This window comes from Neopelma chrysocephalum, unplaced genomic scaffold (genome assembly GCF_003984885.1).
Source record: "Neopelma chrysocephalum unplaced genomic scaffold, ASM398488v2 Primary Assembly neopelma1_97034, whole genome shotgun sequence".
Classification (NCBI taxonomy): Eukaryota; Metazoa; Chordata; class Aves; order Passeriformes; family Pipridae; genus Neopelma; species Neopelma chrysocephalum.
This window is the reverse complement of record NW_020925676.1, coordinates 1,867,736-1,890,292: the sequence shown is the minus strand read 5'-3', so window position 1 is coordinate 1,890,292 and position 22,557 is coordinate 1,867,736. Positions and strand designations below refer to the sequence as shown.

The following is a 22,557-nucleotide window of genomic DNA, read 5'->3' as shown; positions in this document are numbered from 1 at the left end:
GATGGCCCGGGGAGGGCGGGATCGCCCCGAGGGTGTGGGATCCCCTCACGACCTGGAGACAGCGGATCACCGGCTCTCCCGGGGGCTCCTTCGACTTCGCGCCCCTCGGAGCGGCCGCGGCTCCCAGACATCGGGAAAGGGCGGGACGCGGAGCTGCGGATTATTGCAGACTAAGCAGTCTGGTGCTGCAGCAGCGTGCGGGGGGAGGTGGGCGGGCGGGCAGGGGGAGTGTGTATGTGTAAGGCGAAGGGGGGGGGGAATGGAGCAGGCAGCTGGCCAGCTACCATCAGAATTAGCTCATTGTTCAGTATAACCAGCCCTGGCAAGCAAAACCCAGCCCGAGAGAGAGGGAGAGAAAGAGGGAGAGGGAGAGGGAAAGGGAATGGGAGAGAGAGAGAGAGAGAGACTTTCCCCCAGCCACCCCCACCCCTTTTTTCTTTTTTTTCTCCGAGGCTGCACTTTGGAAGAGGTGCAGTCATTCTTACCCACACCCCCTACCCTCTCTCCACTCCCCCAACTATAAATTCCCTTCTGTAGCATGCTGCCCTTTTTTAATCCACATTTGTGTTTCAGATCATGTAGAAAGGACAGAAAGTGAGCAGGGACCAGGGGCTTTTGTCTGTAAGTATATGCAATTCCAATCCACAGAATTTTATTTTTTTAAATTAATCCCCTCTCTCTTGCCCTCCCCCCTGCCCTTCCCCCCTTCCTTTCTCTGCGTCTCTTTATTTCTTTTCATTTCTTTTTGTCCTTAGCCGGACTTTGCTGCAGCTTGGCTTTCCCCTCTCCGTGCACATTTCCAAACAGTCTTTTTAAAAGAAGATAAGAAAACATGCAGTATATGTGTTTAACTCTTTGTGCTTTAAGGCTGGATTTCTAGGCTGTGGATTTTTCCGCACACATGCAAGGGGAGATGAGCAGTGATTTTCTATAATGTTTTCCTTTATTCTCGCTTTTGCACTCTGCAAACACCAAAATGTATTTTTGAACCTAATGCACTTGGCTTTGTTAGCATGCATGCAAGGCTCTAGGATAGGTTTATCATCTCCTTTCTTCTCCCTTGTGAAACGAATCTCCCTCTTCTCTGACCTGTCACTGGATTCCTCTCAGGCTGCTGGGGTTTATTTTTAGAAAGCAGTCATTCTTGCAACAGCTTTCTGCATTTTTGCATGTGCAGCAGTTAAATTTTGGGTGGTTCTTTTGAGAAAAAAAAAAGCCAAACAAAACCAAAACAAACCATATTTTGCTGAACATGTAGTGATGTGCTGCTTTCTTTCAAACGTTTCTATGTACATTTAGAGATATAAGAGTTTGCAGTTTTTCATCCAGTATGTATGTGTGTTTGTGTAAACGTATGACTCATACCTAATTACATTTCATACATACACACTAAAGGTAAGAAATATACAATCAATAGAAGAGAACTTTAATTTTTTGTCATTATGAGACAACTGATAAAGGAGGTATGCTACAAATTCAGTCAATTAAGAAAATGATAATTTAAGGTAAATGAGGTAGGACCTACTCTTTTTTCTCTCCCTGTTTAAAATAGAGAAGGGTTGTGGAACAGAGAGAGAGGGAGAAAACTGAAGGTTATGTAATGCAGTACCATTTCCAAAAATACCTAGTCTCTGGGCCGTTACATTGTGTTATACTTGTTCCTTGATTGCAAAAACCCACACTTTGTAGTATGCCTGGGAACAATGGACCGCAATTACTGTAAGCATACAGTGACAGCTTTTTTTCCTCTTGACTGATTTTTGCCTTTGTTAGCCATTAGGTATACTGCTCTTCAAAAATGTACTGAGTGCTAAGAATAGCATAGGGTTCTGCAAATCCAGGTACCAGGGATTTCTTTGTCCTATATTTAAGCCTACAGACCACTGAAGTGCAGAAACACATGATACATTACCATTTGTGTGGTTAGAATAATTTGCATGACTTTACTCTTAACTACTGAAGTTAATACTTGGTTCACTCACTGTTAGGCTGAAAAAAAAATACCTATTAAATATGGTAACTGTTGGAGTTACTTTTTTTTCCCATTTTTAATTTTTTTAAAATTTTTTTCAGATTGTTCTCCTTGTACTACTTGAGAGAAACTGCAATCCCAAGACTTAACAGAATCTAAAAATGGTAAGAATCAGTTGCTTTAGCACAGAATCAATTTTTTTTGTATAAATACAAACACTATTTCCCTGTTCCCGATACACATTTATAAATATGACTTTTATAAGACATACTTTTTGAGGCTATGGGGATTTGCCATACAATAACTGATGTACTCTGAAAACCTCCTTATGTTGGATCTTTTATTTTCTTGCAACCTTTGAATAAAAATCTGAAATCCTTCCTTGTGCAGTAAAGCTTATTTAATCGAAACAAGAAATGTTTAGGTTACTGTGAAAAATACACATTATAACACATGTAGCAATATATACAGACAAAACAATATCCAATAATGTCAACTCTGACACCTTCCTTCCAAAAAGAAATAAATAGGTCATTGCACTGAGTAAATGAAACAGATTTAATGTTAGTCTGTCAGGGAAGTACTTAAGAGACAAACTAAATTTTCTTATTTGGTAATGTTTTCAAAAGGTTAATATTTCTTTGTGACACAGATCTCTTTCAGAAAAAAATGTCCAGGTCTCAAACCTGACTGAACTTACAGGCACTTGGTTGGAATGTATTTATTGAACAATAACCCATTTCCTTCAGTGTTAATTGTGTTTGTCTTTAGTGATAAAAGCCCATATGTTGAACTCTGAGATATTGCTGCTGACAAACAACCAATTTTAAGGATGAAACATTATACATCTAATATGGTATTCTCTGCAAAGGACTGTCTCAGCATCAGCAGGACAAAAATAATATTTTTTTGCAGAAAAAGGGCTCAAAATAGGCAGGTTTGTTATCATGTGGCATTCTTGATTGAAGATGCAACTATTGCTTGGAGCATATCTCAAAACATGTCCTGACATAAATGTGATGTGTTTTGGGCGCTATGTGAAAATATCATGGCCAAAAACCTGTTAATTTGTATGGAGAAATGTTTGAAGTATCATTGCATAGGATGTACATTAACACAGAATATTTTCCAAAATGTGAGGTTCTCAGGGACATATTCTTATTAGGATTGGGTTGAATTAATTGCATTAATATTATCCTTGTCTGGTTCTTGCATTAATATTATCTTGTCTGGTTCTGGGGTTGTTTTGATTTGGGGGAGAGGGGATTATTAAAATAAGCAAATACATACTCTGTTATAAAGGCTTTGCTTTTGTTTTTGGCTCCTTGTTTTATATAATTTCTCTCTGCAAAAATAAACTTGCAAATTCTGGAGTTTTAGTCTATTCTGGAACCTACTTTCATCAAAGTGCTTTGCTCATCTGTGTATAAATGAATAGATGGGGGTGGGGAATTAAAAGGGAAATGATTCACCTAAACTGTGAATAGAAATCATGTTAAAATACATGTTGTTCACACAACTGTGGAATATTGGATAAGGCAACTATTTTCCTACCAACACCAAGGTGACAATCAGCCCACATTTTTAGATACTATGCAGGCTGTTATGTGCAATATATGCCTATCTATGGAACAAAAGATTATTTTAAATCTAGTTAGGCATTAAATAGCTGCTGATTTTTACCAGCAGGTGGTTCTATAAATCTAGCAAGGTTCCTGTAATAGTCAATGAAATCAGTTTTGTAAAACCAGTCTCTCTGGGCTAGAACATAAAATACAAATCAGAGCTATCCAAATGCAAAAAATAAAATGTTGTTACCCACCTGTCTAGTCCTATTGTTTGTTTTGCAGTGTAACATAAATAAAAATCTCATTTAGCTGTTTCTAAAAGTTTTTTATTTGTCAAGAAAAGGCCTAGTTCAACTTCGTTTTTTGTGATCAGAATTAAAATGTAAGAAAGATTAGATTTTGCCCCAACTTGCAAGGTTGCTTAAGATGTGATACTAGGCATAATCTCTTCTCCTACCACCACCTCTTTTTCCCTTTCCTTCACTTCTGGCACACTAACACTGAACGCATTTCTAAACCAGACCACTGACATACTTTTCTTGCAGTAATGGACACACTTGTCTTTGGCATATTTCTTGTATTATATTGCAAATATCTCCCTAGCCACTCTAATTTGCAGAAAATATTCTTCTTTACATATCAACACTGCCTATGCTGAAAGATGTGATGGTAAAAGTGTTTACTTTGTTTTTAATATCACAGCATATGCAAAGGCTCTATTCTGCTCTCACTGGTCAGTGAAAATTCAGCTGTTGGATTCACCAGACTGCGATAAACCTTTAAAAATGGGGGAAAATGGCTTGCTTATTTCTTTGCTAAAATGGAAGTTCATTAGTTATTTAGTTAAGCTTACAGTTAAAATTGGGAGTATAGGACTCTAATGAACTTGGTAAGTGAGAACAAATTAATTCTTGCTTTAACTTCGATCTTACTGTTTCTTAATGTTCTTTTTCCAAAAAATGTTTCTTAAACAGTTTACAAGTAAAAGCAAATAATTTAACAGACTAGTTTCCAATGCTGCTTCTTTTTCTAGACTTGGAATTCCTCATACCTGGTTGATTAATCAATCTTTCTTGGAGCTGTATAATAATAACATCATGAATTTAAAGAGAAATAGGCAGAAGACTGTACTTTCTCGTCTTCTTATAATATTAATTCATGGACATTTTGAGCCATCTTACACAAGAACACCTGCCATTTGAGGATCTGTTCTTATTTGTGCGTATATTTCCTTAAGTGTCTACCTTAAGGGAGAAAGAGTCTTTTACATTTATGTGCAATGCATGAAATCTTGAGGTGTTTAAGTGCTATTTCCATCTGAAATGCTAGAATTTCTGTACACCACCTTCATGGGAAGTGCTGAATGACATAAAATATAAACTGAAAATTTAATGCTAATTAAAGTGGAAAAACAGACTCTAACTAAAAAAGAAGAAGAAAAAAAGAATAGTTTTAAAAATTTTTCTTCTTCCCCAAGTGATCCAACCATTAAAATAAAGGAACTTCTCAGAGAGTAAGGAAGTCTTAATTCCAGTTTTCTCTGACCTCAAAGAAGGCTCTTAGCAAAACCAGGGACGGGTTACTGTTTGTGCTGGGTTTTTTTGGTTATTTATTAATGGTAAATGATTGTTTTTAAAGAAATCATGCCATCAGTTTAGGAACTTGAGAAAGGGGTCTGTTTGTTTGCTTCTAAAGCACTCAGGTGTGTTTTTTTCATCTCACACTGTGGTTCATTTCTGGATTTCAGGTTCAGTTTTGAGGCTTTGCCTTGAAGGTGCTAAGGAATTTAAACCAACAATACTAATAAAAATGTGTATCAGTCAACAGATCCTTAATAATTTAATTTTGACCTACCTGAAAATAAAGAAAAGATAACCTAGAGCAGATCATTAATTTAATTCTGACTTACCACCATTAGATGATTACCATTAGACGACTTTTTTTCTGAGTCACCAATGATCTGGAATCTCCAGGCTAGGTGTTTTACAGTATAGCTGTGTCATCCCAAAGCAAAAAGGCCCCAGAAGTAGGTCATTTGGGCCGAATGCTTCCTGTAGTATATCCTTGCCTGAACTGCCTCTGTTCCGAGGTTATTCTGTCATTTACATTCTCTGCATTTTAAAGTTTTACTTGTGGAAAAAAGAGAAATATGGGATGATGACCTTTCAGAGTGAAAACAGTTGGGAGAAAAGCTCTTCTTCATTAAGTCAGAGAGAAAGAAATGACAACCTGCATTTGGTTGAAAAGAATCACCATTCCATTAATTTTTTTTTTTCAGAAGGCGGTAGAAAGTTTATAGGGAAATTTATAATTAAGCTAGATGAAGATATTTATGAAGGAAAGTCTATGTTTAAGATTTCATCCCAGTTTAGCCATTACAAACCTTTTTTCCAGGGAGTTACATGCAGATGTCTTTTACATTCTGTAAATTTCTGTGCCTATGAAATGATTCCACCTTGGTAAGAACAGCTTTTCATAACTCTAGGGTTATCTGTGGAGAATGGAGCCTAGAATTGGTCTGGAAGAGGCATTATTTGGAACCTTTTATACGCTCTGAGGAAAAAAAAATAAAAAGAGCAAGATACTAGAATGAGACATTATGTCTCTAGACACACACGGCACACACTGGACAAATGCAGCTCTTGGTCTGGCATGAAAAAACTCATACTTTGTTGATTATTACCAAACCTGGCACAGGAACTGGAATCTCCTTTATGGTAGTTCAGAGCTGCATAGGACCTCTAGAACTGTATCAGACCCTCTTCTGTTCACGTGTAACATGAGTAGAATTTGGTTGAGAAAATTTGGTTGGGGGTGAAAGCTAGCAGTTTTGGCCATCTGAATGTGTATATTGTGCTTTTTTATTATGCTTATGTATTGTGCATGGAGAATACATTGTGTACAGTTTGCTCAGTGTTACTTGATTCCTGAAAAATTTAAGGGATTAAAGCTTTCCAGCTTACAAAATTTATAAGCAGAAATACAAAATCATTTTTGCAATACTTCTATCAAGTCACCTGTTCAACTGAGCAGGAAACACAATTTTGGTTGATTATGAATAGAAAAGAAGGGCTTAAAAAAAGGTAATATTTACCCAAAGCTATAGATAGTAGGGATATTTCTGTGGTACAGCTCATATGTACATTAAAAACCAAAAAATTTGTATATACACGTTTCTGCTCAGTCACAAACATTTACACTCTGGGTGCTAAAATTTTCTAACTATGCCCCAGTGTACTTTGTCTGAGCAGAACTGTGTTGACACATGGAATGGGAGGTTTGCATAATACTAGATCCAGGAAAAAGCTTTACTAAATCTTTTCTCAAAGGCTGAAATCTTGGAAAATCATAAAGAAGAATTAATATATATACCTTGTAACACTACGGTTACGACATTGATTTTTAAGACTTGGGATCTAAGGCCATCACAGGATATTTTAATAAAAAAATGTTTTAACTATTTGTATTTTGGTTTTATTTCAAATATTTTTTCACCTCATTAAACCACATTGGTTGACGGTGTGATCTAGAAAAGTGCAAAAATGTTATTTTCAAATGTTTAATATAGAGTGATAGTATGAGTCACTGTTTGAGTGTTACATGCAATTCAGTTTGGACTTCCGGTCTGGCAAATTCACAGCAGTATTACTGAATGAATCCCTATGTACATGCTGCTGGGAGGATTCCTGATGTTTCCTTCTGTAAATACTGCATTAAAAAAAAAAACCCAAACCAAAAAACAACCAAACCAAAACCAAACAAACCAAACAAACCAAACAAAAAAGGAAAAAACCCACAAAAACCCCCACACCCTCAGAATAAGTAGGATTTTCTCATCCTACAGGAAGAAGTGATTGTGGATCAATTTTGTTAACACTAATCTGTCTGTCTACTAGCTTAGCATACTTATGTGGGAGCAAGTTGAAAAAAGTAATAAGAAATTTGTGTGTTTTAAGCCTTGGCTTAATATGTACATTATTGGAAAGAACTGAACTCTTCCAGCACTGATGTTTAGAAGGCACACATTGGCACCACAAAGTTACTCAGACAGGCCAGGTTAGAGAGGAACAAATTTTCCTGCTTCGTTTTAACATGACTGTACCTAAATCTCTGTCATAAAAGAATATGAGTTTACATAACTCTATTCCTGCTGGCAAAAGAAAATCCTGTGGAAATATTGGTATGTGTCCTTACCCTTGATTTCTCAGCGAAGTAATTATATAAGGCAACTTCGAAAACCTCAGAAAGAATACTTGGCAGCAAAAGTTCTTTCCCTGTGTGTCTCTGTTATATGAGTCCTAGAATCCACAGATATTTTGTTACTTTCAGCCTACAGTGCACACATGATACACTTTGTACTTTTGTATCTGGAGTAGCACTTAGTTCCATTAGATGGTACTAGAGGCTGGTAATATGGAGACTTCAGGTAAATGTGCCATAATGCTTTCAAGCACCGGTTACAGTCATCTGTGGTCATTACAACCCTTTTAATGAGGTAAGTACTGCCTGTACAGTGTGATTCTGTCTCCCATTTCCAAGAGTACTGCTGGGGCTCCTAATGCTGGCCTGAAACATGCTGCTTGGTCAAGGGTCTGGCATCTCAGAGGCAGAGGCAGCGAGCTTGCCGCTGCTTGGGGAACAGCATCACTTGTTGGATTGCTGGTTATCTTTCTGGTATGTGTGAGAAAAGCAGTCTCAGTCCAAAACAGTCTATTGAGTCTTCTGTAAGCTACAGTATTCAGGCCATTAATTTAGGAAATTTATAGGAAATTAAAAAAATAAACACTTCTGAGTCTGCTTGATGTATACCTTTTGTGTACCCCAAAACTGCAGGGCTAGGTCTGAGATGGCACACAGGAGAAGCATTATTCTGGCCTGACTCTGTTCTTATTCTTTCTTCAGGATTCCCTAGTGGCCTTTTTTGTGGTCTTTCTATTAAGATCAAAACTCAATGGAGTGAGGAGACTGGACTAAATAAACCTTTTGCTCAGCCTGCGACCATGTTCCTTTTCTTCCTCCTCTGTTGCTCAAGTAATTTGTCAGTGTTGAATATGAAAAATTTAACTATTCAGCCTTTGGTCCAGCATTTTGCTGCCATGCTGTGTGTTCACCTGATTTTATAGCAAGAGACTTGCTCAAGCATCTTGTTCTGCAGTCACCATTAGGTGTAGATGCAAATAGTTACTAATTAAACTCTACCTTATTGCCCTTGAAGAGCAAATTACAAACTCCTATGCAATTGACTCAGAACTGAAATATTGTTTTAATTCTCAGCCTTGTTATTGTTGTTTTTCTGTGTGTTGAATGTTAAGTGAAACAACAAAAAGAACCACAAATGAAATATGATGGGTTGTACTGGGCTCTGAGTTCACTTTTCTGGAGGGCTCATTTGCTTATTATAATTTCTGTGATGTTTTATGATGTCAGAGCATATGCACAGAAATTTACCAGAGGAATAAAGTGATTTGCAGCCATTTTATTGCTTCATGGAAATTTCCATATAATATACATTTATTTATTATTTTTGTTGTGAAATAAATGCATTTCTTTCTCTTCCAAGGAGTGCAATACTCTGGTAATCAGTATCTGACTGAATTCATTGATTCAGTCAGAATTTAGAGGAGCATTTATGACAGTGTTCACAATATATCATTTGAATTTTTTTCTCTTATTCTTTGTGTGCATGATAAACATTCACAGTGCTTTGCAATGATTTTTGCATATTAATGAAATAAAAAAGCAGAATGACAGCACTTGTAGCATAGAAGCCAGATTCATCTGGACTATTGCAAATTGATCTCTCTGCCTAAAAATAGCATTATGTTCAGGTAATGTGGGATGGATTCCTCTCCAGGGAAAATTAGAAAGTGTTTTCTATAATTAACCTCATTCAGTCCCCTATGCCAGAAGACAGCTAAAATTTTAGTTTAGGGTTCTTACTAGATAAAGAATTGAGCAGAAGTCTGCTGACTTTACACACAAGCTTGATCATCTTGTATTGTCCTCCTCCTTAACACCATACTCACCCAGTTTTGGAGGCCAGTGGTCATGTAAGAGATGTGGAAAATGTGCTTCTCTAGACACTGAAGTTCAGAGTTCTTAACTATCTACCCAACATCCTTTCCTGCAGCAAGGGACTCTGCAGCAGTAGAGTCCATTAGTCTTAGAAGCATGATTTAGAAAATTTTGCACAGTCCCTCAGACAATTTTCTTTTTTATGCCATGGGATGCTCTAAGTACATATATAAAAGATGCGACTTGTATAAAATGGATGAGGACAAGAGTGAATTCTTTGAAGAAGCTGATACAGATGACCCAAGGTTGGACACTACATACAAGCAGACACTTCAGTGTAAATGGAAAAATAGAGACTTTAAGAACAATGAAATAAATGATAGATGAAGACTGGTTTAAATGAGAAGTTTTTTCACTAAAATCTAGAAAAACTATCTCCAAGGTCACTTCCTTATGCTATGTAGTGAAGAAACAAATGACACTCTATTCTGTGAAATTGACAAAAATTGCAGAAGTGATGAACAAGGACTGCAAAAAAACCCCTAATGAATAAACTTTATAATTCATGTGCAGTGTGGAGAGGGGGATGCAAGAAAAGCATACTTGTCTCATTTAGGTCTTTTCATCTCTATGTGGTTGTGAGTTTGAGTCATCAAATGGGGAGGAATAAAAAGCAGCAGTAATATTTTCCCCATGAAAAGGCAAAGACATCAGAGGATGCTGATGCAGAGAAGTCAAAGGCAAATTCAGGTGTACAGTTGTCCTGTCACATTCTGCTGATGCCAAGTATTAATTATCACTGTAATGACAGGTAAAGTCTCACCAAAAAGATGGGACACTTGGAACAATCTCATCCAGGTGGAGGATCATCATATAATTCTTCATTAGTTCTCTCAAACCATTTATATAACTTTCTTTACTCTGGAATTAACCAAGTGAAATACTTGTAAATTTTTTTTTCACCCACTGATTTTTTAATGTTCTTGACACTGATGTGGAAAACAGGGATGACAGAAAAACCTGCTGCTCTGCCAGTGTATTGAAAACATGAAATCAGATTATTTGGGGAAACTACCGCTGCACCTCAACCACAGGTTCACGCTTGTGGTGCAGAGCCAGTCAAAAAAGCAAACAAGTTTGTAAAATTGACAATCCTCACACCTGTTAAACCACAGCATTTTTAACTAATTAAACTGAGGTATTTAACTTGCATTTTAACTTGGGCAGATTGTGGTTTTTGATATTTCAACAGAGAAAGCTTCTTCACTGAGCCTTTTTTAGAGTCAGCTTATCACAATAGCATTATCCCATTTGATCATGTATGCAGCTTCTTCAGTACAACAAAGGTTCATCAAAACTTCAAGGACTCTTTGAAATAAGGAGTAATGATGAGCACTCTTGATGTGGCCTTATCATTACCCTCTGCAGAAAGTTCAGATAATAAAAAGTGTCTGAGAGCACGCTGCCACCCAACTAAACTCTCAAGAAGCAGCAACAATTCAGCTGTATGTATTAAATCTTGTGTGCTAGGTTTGGAACATGTGGACATTTATATTATATGCTTTCATCATGTTCTCCTAGCAGTGTTAAAAATAAACTACTAAAGATAGGAGCACTAGAAGCAAGGTATTCATTCTAGCAAAAGAATTCCTTTCAGTTTTGTCTAAAATTAATTAGTGAGGTTTTCATTAACAAAACTATCTATTTGGTGTTTAAGCCATGGTGCAGTAAGATCGTCTGTTTATACATTTAGATTGTGATTGTGGGACCTTGGTTACAAAGAGAACTTTTTACTGCAGTGGGAGGCATTTGTGGGAATTGAGAAATTCATGGTAGGATGTGCTGGGGAAAGTAGATATACAGCTCAAACCAGCTGGAACTAAGAAACTTTTTTTTTTAAAAAAGGCAAAATTATAACTGTTTAGACTTCACAGGCAACTATGTTACAATTTTTCAAAAAAGAAATTACGTAGTGTCTTAATTTGGAAAGAAAATCTGCTGGACACTTTCAGTGATGCTGAGACTAGCCACAAAGGAAATAATTTACAAGTGTTCCTTGAGTAACCTCAATTTCATTGATTTGTGTCATTGCAACACAGAGCAATGATGGTAAAAAAATCCATGAACTACTTTAAAGAAATACAGGTACAGAAAGGAGGAGTAGCATTCCTTTCTGGCTATACAACCCATCCTTAGGAGAACTGTGTAAGAGAATGGCCTCTCTCTATTCTGGATTAGGCACTACAGACACACAGGGCCCACAGTTCTCACAGCTGCAGAAGTGTCATTTTAGTGCTGCAGACGGAAAAAGCACACCTCTTTCTTTCCTTCTTTTCCACACACCCCTCTTGTTTTAGTCCCATGTTCCTTTTGTGTCTGCTGTTAGACTGCTAATCCATATGGGAGATCCTTTCCTTATAGTTTCTTTTTTTTCTTTTCCTGCAAGCTTCTGCAGAACTACTGGAGATTACCTTTTATTTGGAATTATGAATTTCTAGTGTACTTCTCATCATTTCCTTTTTGTTTTCATTTCCTCCTCCCCCCCCCCCCGAAAATTGGTTTATATGACAAAGAAGTTATCTGAAACTTCACAAAAGCTAGTTGCTGATTTGCTCTGAGCAGTTGATCTTCAATAAACTTTTAGTTAAGAAATTCTGACTGCAGTTGAATACCACTGCAAGCCTTGAATGAGACTTGATAACAGGAATTCTACTGTGGTCCACCAGGGGGGATGAGTGGGAAATATAGAAAAAGTAATTCCAGGGGCTTTCTTAATTGTTTCATAACTATAAAAACTTTGGGAATGCTTGTTAGGAGAATGCTCATTTTACTAAGTTTAGCATGCTGTAAATCTGGGTTTTTTCCCCTCTTGATGAATCTATGTGAATGTTTGAAAGATGCTCTTACTGACTAGGAATGAGGAGTGGGTACCAAGAAATTAATTTTAGCATTTTTATGTGACTGATACTACTGTATTTAGTCCAGCTATGTTAAATTATTTTGTGTGTCTGTTTTAAAGCTGGGCAAAAGATTGTGCTCCCCTACTGTTGCTCTTTAAGAGGACATGGCTTAAAATGGAAGAACAGGAATTGAATTTTTGAAATGTTGGTAAAACAGAGTCTTTGCTATAGCAAGAGTTTCTCAGTCTGTTGGGTAAAGGAGAAAAGATGACTCTGGAGATCCTTCTGTTTCTGAAAAAAAAAAGTATCACTAAGTAGTTCTGGAACCTGGATGCTGTAAGAGCTCATAAATAGACTGGGCATTTATTTTCCTCCACTTTTGCTTTTTCTTTAACACTAAATTTTATAATTTATATCTTTTCAAGAGACTGGAGGCCACAGAATTGAAAATATAATCTTAATAGATCATTCCCAATTTCAAGTTGGCCTCAGTGTTCCAGGCATAATTTCATGCTGCTGTAGAACAGTCTCAAAGAGCTCTTCCCAGATCAGTGGGTTTTTTTCCCCCTGACTTCTCCAACTGGGAGTGAATGGGTTTGCATATCACATGTTCTGCCAGGAAGGCAGGATTCCAGCAGGGTAACACTGATTTAGGGGTGATCCACTCTGATAATTTATGGATGAAGTTTACTAGCTTAACTTTTTAACTAATGATTATCAAATACTGAGGCCATCAATATGAGTCAGAGTGTGACTCTTATACATTGTGCAGACTTGCAGTAACTTTAGTTTTCAGTCTCTCCTAAAGCTCAGTAATTCTGTTCTGAATCATGATACTTTGGTTATTTAAGCCAAGCCTGAACTTGCATAATAATCACGCAGGAAGTACTAAGAAATGAAAATTTGGTGTGTATCAATGGAAGCATTTATTTAGAAGTGTTTGCTTTATGCTAACAGCTGGAATATTGTAACCCTTACATCCTACTCTGTAATGCAACATTGCTTTGCACTTTCTCCTCTCTCTATAGCTCATCTTGCAACATTATTATCAGTTGTTTTGAGCTGCTGTAATTAACTAAATGTTCTTGCTGTGTTTTTCTAACACCCCAATTATCAGTATATTTGAACATCTAAGTAGTTTCTGCATTTATAAGCATGTAGCACAGCAAGACCTCATGGTTTGGTTTTTATTTCATTTTTTTTTCCTGGTGGATTGTAGTAAGTTTTAAGTAGACTTTTCTATACCAGCATTTTTTTTTTCCATTCCGGAATCTTCCTCCACTAAGCCAGGATCCAAACCGTGATTCTCTGTCAGCATTGCTCCCAAGTCAGATACTTAAAGTTCTTTGGCTGTCCATTCACAACTTTGGTACACTCATGGCAGAAAAATTACTGCATGTGGAATATGTCCATGTGATTACTATCTACCAGTATGGGCCACAGTAGTTGTTTTGAAGAAATATTAAGAAAATGGGACATTATGGATTTTTTTCTTTACAGAAAATTACTGTGAGAGGTAACCAGGGGATTGTGTAGGGTATTTTGATTGTGGTGTTTGGTTTTGGTGCTTGGTTTTTTTAACCCTGGAACATAATTGTGAGTTTATCTTACAATTTACAGCTTTTCCCTCCTGTCCCGTTCCCACCCTTAAACTGCAGTTCCTCTAAGTTTTTTTTATTAGTTTAAGTTGAGGATTTTTATTTTGTCATTTGACTTCAGGTGCTCATTTTATTCCTACTAAATTATTAATAGGGATAACATGGCCTATAGGCTAATCTAAATATATCTCAGGCCCCATGGAAAATATAGAAGGTCATATCCATCATAATGACTAATACTGTATTCTGATGCTTATTCTGTCCTCCTATATACATTTTTTACGTTTTGCTGGTTTGAACATGCACATCCTGTGGTAGAGCTGAACTCCTATTGCTACTTCCCATCATGAGTTTTCACACAAAAAATACCACTACACAATAAAACCAAGACATATTTGCAGAATGAGTAATCAGCCATTATAAATAGCAACTGGAGAACTCAGAGGTTACTTGATGTCTTTTATTCAAGTGTTTCAAATATTCAGTGTGAACATTAACTGATGAATTCACAGAGTGCCCTATGTATTAATTATTTTATGTCAGACATACCCAGAGAGCTTAACTGGCTTGAAATCTAAGGTATGAAATCAAATCTGTCGCTTTAATTGGGAGAAAGCACTGTGGTTTGTACTGCAGAAAATCATGGGAGAATGTCTGAAAGCAGGTATTGCCTTGGGCTCTGAACCCACCTCTGTTTCCTGCCTTACAGTAGAGTTCAGCACTTTCTGTTGGAAAGATGGTTTAAATAATCTTCTGATTATTTCTCTAAGCTACAACTAGACCAGTTGTGCCAACTTATAGTAAACTTGCATCTCCACAGAAATAAAATCATTCCTCCTGTTCCATTATATGTTCAGAAGTAAGCAGGTGAGTAAAACTGGTCCACCAGTTATTTAAGTGACAGTACATGTTTTGGTTCCTAAAGTGCAAAAAAATTTGAGTGGTGTAATTTTTAATAGCCAGCTCAAAACATTGACATTTAGACATCCAGATATTGTGCAGAAAGAGTTCAATTCACCAAATGCCAAAGGAAAATAAATTCAAGATCTTCAGTACTGTATGTAACTTGTAGCTCACCACTTCAGTGTTTCATGAGACCAAGATGAAGGATGTTTTGATCTTCATCCTGAAGTTGAGGTGCATTAGCTTGGCATTTTTTCACCCTAATCTCCCATTGTAGTCAGTAGACAGCTTTGGATCTTACCCATTTTCCATAGGAAATTTTTTCTATAGACATTAAATCCTGCTCCGAGGTATTTTATTGTACCTATTTTATAATTTGTTGGATTTTTTTTTAACATGCAAAATATAGGGTGCTAACATAGTCCTTCAATGATCTTAGAAAGTTCTAGTTCACAGTTCATTGTGAAAGGATTATCAAAGGTGTGTTGCTCTTGTCTGCTGCAGTCATCAGCAAAGGTAATGAACTTCATTAAATAGCCTTTTACCAGTGACTTCTGGAAGAAGAGAATGGGCATGTTGCCTCACAATATCCTCAGTAAGTTTAAAAGTATGGACATCCTCTTATATAGAATTTTTTAAAGATATTTAAAACATTCCATCCTGTGCACTTTTTTTTTTTTCCAAACAGCCTGTTGAATGCAGATTGCCATAAACAGTAGAGTTGTAATGCTCTAGGGACAGATGTTGTCATGGCTACAAAAAATATGTACTAAGCGTTAAACACAGCTAGGTCTCTGGGCCAAGCTCAGCTAACGTTAAACTTGGTTTTAGTAATGTGATCTGTCATATGAACACAACTTTATTGCATTTAATGAATCTCTCTTTGTTAGTAAGATCTCATATATATTTATGTTACTACAGGTTTATCAACCAAGGTCAATGGCTTGGGTGAGCCAGAAAATCTTTCCAACCAGCGGAGGGGATGGGGGATTTCCAAAGGTAAAGTTATTTATGTAATTTTTTTCATGTAACAAACAGTTTACTAAGATGAAAGTTTTCTGAAAAAAAATTAAATTGCAACTTCAATGGATTTCATTTTATGCTTTGAGAAAGTAGCCAGCTCTCATGATTTCATCATGAGTCTTATGTTACTCTGTTTTTCTTAAAGCCTTGGCTCCTTGTTCCAGGCAGTTAACTGAAGATTTCAACTTTCATTTTAAAATTATGTTTTTAGCCTTCAGGCTTGCAGAAAACATGGACTTGTGCTGGCTACACACCAGAAGGAAAACATAATTTTCAAGAGCTCATATTTCTTAAGACTGTCTCGTGATTTTACAGGCTTGTCATCTGAGTTTTGAATGCTTAATTTTTGCAATTCTCTCTTAGCAATGCAGATGAAAATGTCAGTGACAATGCAGGAGGAGGAACCAGGTGGTGTTTTTTATCTTTTGTTAAGTTTTTTGCTTGTGCTTTACCTGGCTTAAGTAACAAGCATACAAAGCATGGCAGGTTTCACCTGAGTTTGACAAGGAGTACCCCAACATAAAGGCAGAAGATGTGGCTTGTTGCATCTTTAGATGTGACAGGATTCATAAGCTTTTATTCTGTTACCATTGCTGGCTTCATAAATGTGAAACTGGATATGAAATCTGCATAGCAAAAGTATAGCAGTTACTCAGAACCACAGAATGTACGTGTTTTATTTTCATATTCCCTTTCTTTACTGACTCAAGATCTGTGGGGTGGGAAAAAAAAAGAAGCAATAAGTAAAGAAGAGATCACTTGGTAAACTGAAGAGAGCATATGGAAAATTGTTTTGATTAAGTCTAAGTTATTAGCTAGACTTCAGCTCCCTGTTAACAAAACTCTGCTATTATTCCATCTGGATAACATTGTACTTTCCGCACTTTTTCTCTGTAAAGGAAATTCTAAAATTTATAGCTGGGCTATTTGCAGTCTGCTATTTTCAAACTCATGTGCCAGCATGCCAGTCTTCAAACTAACATATATGGCAGTACTGCCACTCTTAACAGTCACAGTATTCCAAAAGTTCAGCTGAATAGGCTGATAGCAATGCCAGAGTATGTGCTGTATATGGTCATACTTGCATCAAGTAAATTTGCTAACTTTGTGAATCAGCTGTGTGCTAACTAGATGGGTTTTATTCAAAATTTCAAATGAGCAGCTTTAGTAAGTTGTCATTCATAAAGTTACTCCTGAAACACAGTAATGAAGCTGTGAATTATGTGCAGCATAGTTAGTAGCAATGTTGCATTATATAGGATTTATGAATAGCTGTGGGTTTATGCTGTACATAGGCTAACATAAAAGTTTATCTAAACAGATAACAGTTTCTCAACTATTCAAAAGGTATTATACACTTTTTCCCCTTTATAATCATTGGATTCTTGCTTTTTAAATACAATGTGGGTTTTTTCTAGCCCTTATATAATTCTTCAAAAGATATTTGACATGTGCTTATACAGGGACCAGTTTTTAGAACCAGCTCCAAATTTTAATTCACAACTGACCTTCAAAAGCAACTTGAATATTAGTTGCACACAATCCAGCTTCCAGCAGAGTATCAACTTTGACAGAATCTGTGTGTCTTTGGAAACTTTTTTTCATCTGTCCTATAAAATTAATTAGGATAAATTGATGAAGAAAACTGCACAAAGTTTTCAGTCCTTCAGCTGAGCAGTTTTACCTACTCAATGTCAAAAGGCCTCAACTGCTAAAAGGATAAAGTAAAATGAATAGATTTTTTAAAACTATTATTTGAAATAAAAGTGTTGTTGTGGTTTTTTTAATTATTATTTTCATGCAACCAACAAATGTAAAAGGATACAGTTCTTAAAGACAATTTATTTCCAGACCTAAGAGAGTCATATGGGACTTCTTATCTCATGATTGTATGGCAGAATTTCAGGACTGAGATTGTTTTTACAGCTGAAAAGGAACTGCCCAACACAATGCTTTTGGAAATTTGCCCAGACCTTTGGTCTGTGTGGTGCGCCTATTTCTAGTTTTCTTCTCACATCCTGTAAGTGATACACAAGTAGCAAATTTATTAAAAAAAAAAAAAAAGTAAAAATATTATCGTGAGGATGGATGAGTCCTGTGAGAAAACATGTTTGTGCAGTCACTAAAATTTAAATGGCATTTTCTCATTTTGAAATTCTTATAAAATCCCCAGTTTGGTTCCAGCAAAGGTATATTTCTACTCCTACTTCTTTCCCTGGCTTTCAGAGCCCTTCTGCATATGTGCTGCCCAAAGTCTGCTCTTTTTCTCCATTTCTGGATGCCCCAAAGGAAGAGGTCACCAAGAGCAAGGGATTTTGCTCTGTATTCAACCTGAAAACTGCTCCTGACCGTGTGCAGTGCAGAACCCTATGAGGATTTCTTCTACCTAAATGCAGAATTTATCCTGTAAACTGTGATAAAGGCAGTGGGAGACCCACGGAGTGACTTAATTCCCAGCACAATAAATGTAGCAAGTATGGACATCCCAGCGAAAATTCTGACTTTGAAGAGCCAGGAAAGGAAAATTGCTGAAAATTGCACTTTACTGGTAGTTGTGGAACTGCCATGTGTTTAATTTCTTATTCATAAATTTACAACTCTCAGGTCAGAAAAAACAGAACATGAAGAAAACAATTTCTTTAACAAAGAGAAGCATTCTGCTTATGTCACAGACATGTCCAAAGCCATATGAGCAACAAAACACCTTTACAATTCTAATCTCTTAAACACAAACCCCACCAATTTATTTTTCCATACTTACAATATATTGCTAGCTAAACAAATTCTTTTTGTTTCAGATCCCATAGTGGCATAACATCAGCAAAGTACTTTAGGTGCACGCTTAGCCTTTAGGCTTCATTCTAAGGCTTAAATTGAAATATATATTTAAATGCTTGGCTAAATATGCACGATTATTATGTATTGTTAAAAAAGGTCTGTCTGAGGCAGCTGGCTTATATGGCCCATCATCTTCTTACTTATCCAGAACAAGAAACACACTGCAGGGTCTTTAGTGTGCTCTTTTCAATGGATTAATGTAGGGAGGTGACTTATTAGTGTATGTTAGCTGCTTAAGCAGTAAGGTTTTTAAAGATAAGAGGTCTAAGCTGTAAAAAGTTCACTTAAGATGGTCTTTCATAAATAAGATGCGCTTTTATGTTGGAGGTCAAGTGGATCCATAAAAGGGAACATTTGGAGACAAACAAACAAATGAATTTATTGGTAGATAATACCATTAACATTAAGGTTTTGGTTACACCAGTTGGTACTGAGCCATATTCCCAAAGGGCCTTGGTGCCTGCCATCTGTTGATCCATGGCCCTGAGTTTTACATTTACGGCACTGAGATCCTGTGTCTGCCTTCTGTGCTTCACATGTGCAGAACAGATAATTGCTCATTTTCAGCCACGGTTGTGTGCCAGAACTCCTGCACACACAGCACCTGCTGGTACAGGTTTAGATCTAAGCTGCCTAAGCTGTTATTAAGGGCATAGAAATGGCTTTGTTGGGCAAAAGTGAGTAAAGTAATTCTGAGGAGTAGTGTAAGGATGACCTGCAAGAAGGGGTTGTTGCTCCATAGCTTCTTTCCCAGTGACTTTTCTTGGGTGGCTGAGGCCTCTCCAGCTGCAACAGATGTCCAGATTACCCAGTTCAGCAGTAGAGGGTGGTTCCTGGCTCAACCCTTGCATTTTGGCTGCTAGGACACACTCATTCATCCTCAGGTGACATGTTTTTCTCAGATGGTGCAAGAATTGCCTGGTCTTCAAGCAATCCTTTGCTCTCCATAACATCAGTATTTATAGGTGATTCGGTCATGCTTGGTAGATGTTTAATTCTCAACTAAAGCTGGGGAATTATGTAAACCTTAGGGTAGGAGGAGAGAGGACCCCACCAAACAGACTTCTGTGAAGCACAGCTAATACCAGTTTTTCATCTCCACAGGGAAATCTCCCTATCTCGAAGGAAGTGAATCGCAAGAAAAGTGAGGCGGAAGGGGAGTGCCTGGTTCCAGCAAATGGCTATGGACGCCAATTCACCAAAATCAATTACCTCTACTCTTATTAAACATTATTTCTCCATTCGTATTACATATGGTGTATGGGTTTGATGAGGTCATGGTGTCATATCTTGGGGATTGTTTCTGTGTAAATCATCAAGTGTAAGAAGAAACTATGGGACTCTGAGCCTTGCTTTAGAGAATAACAGTGGACAAATGTGTACCATAAAAACTAGTTTTTAACATTCTAACTCAAGCGCAAGCTCTCAGAATTTCACACTGTGAATCCATGTTTACAAACATTACAGGTGGGCCCTCAGGCCTGGTTCTACCACAACAATGTCTTCCACTACTCAAACTCCACAGCTCACATGAAACTGGTTAACAGCTCTCTCCATTTCCACCATCCAGAACTGCTTCTTGCAGAGGCTGAGAGTCCCCCTTTTTTCATTTAGATGTAACAAGCCTAGTAGTTTATTTTCATTGATTGTCTGTATATCTCTATATTTTATCCATGTACTCTTTTGATGTATAGAAGTAGTTTGAAACTCATGGTTTCCTTGTGGTAAGTGATCGTGATGCTGCCACGGGATTTGAGACACTGATGAATGGTGCTATTTTGGACTTTAAATATGCTCCTTGGCAAGGTAGCTCTGATGGAGTTATTTTTTATTTCCATGTTCTGAGAAGGTGTTGGTACTTTGTTTTTCTGAATGTTGTTCTTTAGACTGGACTGACTTGTTTACTTGTGTCTTCAGTGTGGCTTTCTTATTCAGTGCTGTAGGTGAGTAACTACTTATAGCATACAAGTGAGGAACTGATTCCCTATCAGTGTCCACTCACAAACATGCAGTTACAGTGGGAGCAATCACAAAACTGTAATTTACATAGAATCTCCTTTCTGACTCCTGTCCACCTTATGGAGAAAGACGAGCAATAATTTTCCACCAACTTCTCAAAGTCTCTTGATTTTTGTCTTTTTTTCTTACAAGCCTTTTAAAAAGAAGGGACAAGTTTTAATGTCCTCTTCAAATCCATAAAATAGGGGATATAGTAAGAAAAATACAGCAAATTTCTGGGAGGAGAAGTCCTAAAGGGGAAGAGTACATTTCCACAGTCCTGTCAACATGTGGACTTTACATTTTTGTTCTTGCTCCCAGACTACAATCAATACAAAATAACACAAACCACAGAACTAAGCAGTACCATCTACTCATGGAGTGTTGTTGTGTTAGACACAGTCTGAAAGCCCACCTTAATTTTTTATATAATTCTGTCTTTTAGCTCTTCCTTTTACAGGGCAGGCCTTGTTCTGAACTGTCTTAGCTTCTGACTGTTAAATACCAATGCATGCACTGCACTTCCTAGATTTCTTTCCCTTCCCCACCTTCTGTATCCCTTTCCTTGTACCTTTTATTTTCCAATAGATTAGATACGTCTGTTGTGCTGTATATAGAGCAAGAAGTAATATTCAGCAGTCGTGGCATTTATGTATAGTTGTTGTGTACTGCTGAAAATGCAGGCTTTTGTAACAATGTGATCTTTAATAATGCACTATAAGTACCCAATGTATTTTAGCTATTTTAGTAGGATTTGTTCAATAAATACGCAAGCTGTAAGGGTAGCTGTGATGTCTTTGTTTCCTTATTACAATAAAGGGAGGGCTCCTTTTCTGATGGTTTGCACCTGTTCTTTACCTGCCTTCTGAGGTTTGTTTCAGGAATATGTGGTGAAGTAAAAGGTGATTCCTTTTGTAGCTATGCTAAGCAGTAGCTATTAAGATAACCTGAATGCCAAACCTGGATCTGGGAAATGATATCTTGCTGGACAATGGTACTCATGTACTTTGTCTTTAAGACTGTGGAGAGGTTAGGTCAGATGTGACACTTGATGCCATTTTTAGTAATCCTAGAAAGACACTGTGGGGCTGTGTGTGGCAAACACAATATGTTTCATTTTCCACCTCTGATAAACTGGATTAAAAGGTCATTTTCCTAATGTATGTAATACAGTTTAAAATAATGTTGATACAGCCCTCTCTTAAAAATACTTTTATTGGTGGAAAAGTTACACACACATTTCTAAGGTTTAGAACATATATTGGTTTCATTATAGCGCAGAAAACAGATACAGTGGCATTTAAAAAAACCCCCACAAGTAATGACCTACCAATTAATACCAGATGTAGATCTGCCCCTGAAATTTTGCAGTCATGAGAGCAAACAAGTGCAATTCCATGTGCTCTGACTGTCTATCCCATCAAGTGAATTTACACAGGGATTGAGTTTGGTTCAATTACTTTGATCGTATCACAGAAAACTGACCATGCACATACAGCATCTGATCCAAATGGCCACTGACATCACTGTAGGAAACACAACAGACAGCAGTGTATTTGGACTAGAGCTAACTCTGGTTACAAAGCAGTTTCATCTATCTGTAGTATATCTGTATTCATACTAACAGTATATCTATATGCATACATCTATAAGGATATGTAAATGATGAGAAACAGTTAAGAGAGCAATGTCTAATTGATTAATTGATCTTATTTTTTAACCTGTGGGCTACTAGCTTTGGG

General features: G+C 37.0%; 1 long non-coding RNA gene across 2 annotated transcripts; it reads left to right on the top strand.

Moving 5' to 3' along the window:
- The first annotated feature begins 232 nt into the window (after positions 1-232).
- On the top strand, positions 233-21,600 carry LOC113961102. Of its 2 annotated transcripts, XR_003532207.1 has the most exons (5): positions 233-469; positions 574-621; positions 2,074-2,136; positions 15,878-15,955; positions 19,922-21,600. It is a non-coding gene; the product is annotated as an uncharacterized LOC113961102 (long non-coding RNA). The 2 variants fall into 2 exon arrangements; XR_003532206.1 differs by having other exon boundaries at positions 238-621.
- Positions 21,601-22,557: the final 957 nt, after the last annotated feature.